We start from the raw sequence: 4,444 nt of genomic DNA, 5'->3' as shown, positions 1-4,444 counted from the left end.
ATAAAATAGCAGAATGCTTTTGAAGATTTCAAGTTGTTTGACTCGTACAGTGCCATAGGGGATCAAGTTCCTGTCAGGGTCATAAAAGTCTACACAGGCAAGAAAGAGAATGTAGGCCATTGAGGACATAGTAGAACCATTCACTAGAGAAATGGAAGGACAGTGGGATAGATGATTTGTAGCTACATGAAAGGATGTATTCTACCTACAGATACCTACCAATTTCCAGTGTCATTAGCGATGAAGAGGAAAATGAAGGGGAATTATAAGTTGTTTTGTCTATATAGTGCTATGCTCATTTTTATAGTAAATCTCAATGGCATCATTGTCTATTCACACATATTTATGCTTTTTGTACAATGGTAAATAGTCTGGAAGTTTATCATCTGAGCACAGGAGCAGTAGGGAGATGAGAAAACACTGGATGTTTTACTGACACCAAGACCTTATTTCAATAGATAGGATTCTTCGGAGTTCCTTGATAACTTAAAGGAATGTTAAACAGATTACCTAGAAAAAATCGGGAAAATGGAGTAAGACACCTTGTTATTATAAACTTCTCTTTTGTATCCTAGATTTTTCCCCTCTCCTGTCTCTAAGCACCAAACCTGATCTATGAGGGATTTTGGTGTTTGGGTCCCCTCCCAAGCCCAGAATTAATATTTTAGCAATCAGTTATCCAGAGCTACATAGATCCCATTTAATTAGGAGAAGTCAAACACACCATGAAAGCTTGGGTTATGGTAGAAGTTTGAAAAGGAACATGTAGAACAATGGAGATAATTTAATTCAAACAAAAAAAATGTAAACATGAGACTACCAAGGTTACAATAAGTTATGTCATTTATTAAAAGTTGTACATTTATTAGGGTTAGAAACAGGAGAAGGACAAATCACTCTTGATTTCTGATACAAAGCTTTTTCAACTTCGCTTTTGCCCAGATGTTGAGAGTTGAAAATGTATTTAAGCTGACTTTCATCTCTACATTTTTACAGAGATGTGCCATCCACCAGGCATTGCATGCAATGGACATGTAAAATCAGACCATGGTAGCTGAGTTTACCCTGACTGCCTTTCCTGTTCTTCAGAAGCTTCAGATTTCCCTTGTTGTGGTTCTCTTGTTTACTTACATGCTTACTCTAACTAGAAATACAATAATCATTTCCCTAATATGGGTTGATAATTGCCTCCAAATGCCAATGTACTTCTTCCTCAGTAACCTGCCAATTTTGGATATTTTATACACTACCTCGGTTACCCCAAAGCTTTTGTCCTGTCTCCTAGAGGACAGAAAGACCATATCCTTTGCTGGCTGCATCATTCCAACATACTTTTTTTTTTCCCTTGGGGATGGTGGAGTTTATCCTTTTGGTAGTGATGTCCTTTGACCACTATGTGACCATCTGTAACCCCCTGCACTATACCATCATCATGAACAGCAGAGTGTGCTTCCTAAAGGTCCTGGGTTGCTGGATGGGAGCATTCTTTTCAGTGCTGTGTTTAACAATTGTAGTGTCCCGATTGCCTTTCTGTCATAAGGAAATTAGCCACATTTTTTGGTGACATTGCCCCTTTGCTGAAGGTGGTCTGTGTTGACATTCACTTTATTGAGATGATAAATTTCTTCTTGTCTTCCCTGGTGCTCCTGACCTCACTGGTGCTCACCACTGTGTCCTACAGCTACATCATTTACACCATCCTGAGCATCCCCTCTGCTCAAGGATGTCAGAAGGCCTGTGCTTCTCACATCACTGTTATCTCCATTGCCTATGGGAGCAACATCTTCATGTACGTGGGGCCTAATCAGAGTTATTCACTGGATTTTGACAAGGTGACAGCTGTCCTCACCACCATGGTGACACCTTCACTTTATAATCTAAGAAATGAAAAGGTAAAGGAAGTCTTGAAAGAAGCAACTGGCAAAATTATGTTTTTATTGCAAAGGAAAATTTGAAACTTTAACAAAGTCTATTTCCTCATAATAGTTCTTTCCAACTTTTTGACTCAGTGCGGAGAAAGGTTTGCTTGAAGACCAGAAAAACCAAAATAAGTGGGAAGAGATGCACAGGCTAGGTATGACATCAGAGGCAAAATGTTGTAGTCAAGATCCAGGATCTGGGACAGTTCAGCCACACAGAAAATACCATTCTCTGAACTCTACTATTGAACTGTCTCACACACACACACACTCTCTCTCATGGACTGATGAAAAATATTAAACTGAAGTCAGAACATCTGAATTTTTAAACCTGGTTCTGTTTTTTTATCAGGTGACACTTAGCCCGTCTGAACTTTAGCCTCTCTTCTGTAAAGCACAGAAAGCTTTTGTGTTTTTTTTTTTCTTTTTAGTATTGTAGATATAACCGAAATAATCAAAGAAATCGAACCACATATAATAAAAAACACTTCTTACTGGATCTTTGCAGATGTTGTAAGATGATCAGCTTCACCCATGACAAATACTGTAAATTATAACAAGGAAGAGGACTCACATAAGAATTTGTATACAGTGTACTTACATATACATACATACATATGTATGTATATATATATATGTATATATATGTGTGTGTATAAATAGATAAAGATAGATAGATATTAATATATCATGGAGTCCTCTTAATAACTTCAAAAACCTGATACTATTTTCTTCATTTTACAGATGAAAAATTTAAGGTTCTTAGAGGTTAAGCATGTTGCCCTGAAGTACACTGTTGGTATGTGGAATAAATTTAAGAGTATGAAAATTCTAATCTCTTCTAACATCCCACTCTATCAGAAAATATGTAAGGAGAAAAAAACTTCAGAGAGAGAAATAAAAGTTAGCCTGAAAGTTACCCACTTTTTCTGAAACCAAAAGCATTTCCAGGGACCAGCAGTTAGCGTAATGGCTATGTTGCTGAACTCCCATGTAGCTGACTGTGGTTTGAGGCCCAGACCCGGTGGCTTAAACTCGTGCCAGGCACGTGTGCGTGTGTGCCCAGGATCCTGAGAAGTGAATGGAGGAGATGGGATTGTGGCATGGCCGTCCCCCCTTGGGGGTGATTTCGCATTTTCTGTCTCTCTGCCTCTCTGGTGAGTGAGCCTCTAGCAAAAATCTCTAAAAAAAAAGGAAATAAGAAACATGCAGAAGATTTTACTACCCAATAGAGGGTGATGTGAGCCAAAAACTGTGCTTCTAAAAGCTGGAAAAGAGAAGGAAGGTCTTCCCCTATAACCTCAAGCATGGCCACACCAGCACCTGGGTTTCAACATGGGGAAACTGATTTTAGGCTTGGATCTCTAGAACTTCAAGCGAATCAAATACTGTTCTAAGCCACAGTTAAGTGTGTGGTAATTTGTTACAGCAACAGTAAGAATCTAATACATAGGGACCAGCAGTTAGCATAATGACTATGTCGCTGGACTCCCACGTAGTCAACCACAGTTCACATCCCAGACCCGGTGGCTTAAAACTCACACTGGGGAACCAGCAGTTAGCGTAATGGCTTTGTTGCTGGACTCCCACGTAGTTGACTGCGGTTTGCGTCCCGGACCCGGTGGCTTAAAACTCACACCAGGCGTGTGTGTGTGCATGCCCAAGATCCCAAAAGGAGAATGGAGGAGAAGGGATTGCGGCATGACCATCCCCCCTGGGGGGTGATTTCTCGCTTTCTGTCTCTATGTCTCTCTCTCTCTGTCTGGCGAGCGCACGCACCCTATAGTGAAAATCTCTCCAAACCAAACCAAACAAAACAAAACAAACTCACACCAGGCACGTGTGCCTGCATGCCCAAGATCCCTAGAGGAGAACGGAGGAGAAGGGATTGCAGCGTGGCCATCCCCCCTCGGGGGTGATTTCTCGCTTTCTGTCTCTCTGTCTCTCTCTGTCTGTCTGGTGAGTGCATGTGCCCTATAGCAAAAACCTCTCCAAAAAAAAAATAATCTAATATATACATGACATATGTTTCCATCTCTACATTGTTTTTCTCCACTTTTTTATGCACATGGAAGATAATGGTTACTTCAGTCATCCACATATATGCATATATTTCATTAGGTATATATTCAATAAAGAGGAGTATGTATATTAAATATATTTGAAAACATTGACATAACTTGAATCAATATAGATGCATATTTAAAATGATCTGAGTTTAAAATCCAGATTTCTGGGAAGAGAATCTAATTGATCCAATTGGGGTACGATGTCCCCTTCTGATTCACTTATTTCTAAGAGGAATGAGTCAACGAGAATCAAATCATTCTCTGTCCATACAGCCACTGAGCAAGTGCTGGGGGGACAGGAGGGCAAGCACTCTATGAAGAGTGAAGGAACAGGGAGAGAACAACAGACATCTCTAATATTAAGAAAAGTTATGACTACTATGGTTATTGATGTTCTAGTTACATGAATGAACATGGGGGCCTCAAGCATTGTCATGGAATTTGGGCCAGCAGGTG

At 39.9% G+C, this 4,444-nt stretch overlaps 1 pseudogene; it reads left to right on the top strand.

Annotated features, from left to right (window-relative positions):
* Nucleotides 1–1,032: 1,032 nt before the first annotated feature.
* On the top strand, nt 1,033–1,955 carry LOC102501963 (olfactory receptor 6M1-like; annotated as a pseudogene).
* Nucleotides 1,956–4,444: the final 2,489 nt, after the last annotated feature.

Source organism: Tupaia chinensis, unplaced genomic scaffold, assembly GCF_000334495.1.
Source record: "Tupaia chinensis unplaced genomic scaffold, TupChi_1.0 Scaffold000348_1, whole genome shotgun sequence".
In the NCBI taxonomy this organism is placed as follows: Eukaryota; Metazoa; Chordata; class Mammalia; order Scandentia; family Tupaiidae; genus Tupaia; species Tupaia belangeri.
This window is presented reverse-complemented; position numbering and strand designations above follow the sequence as displayed.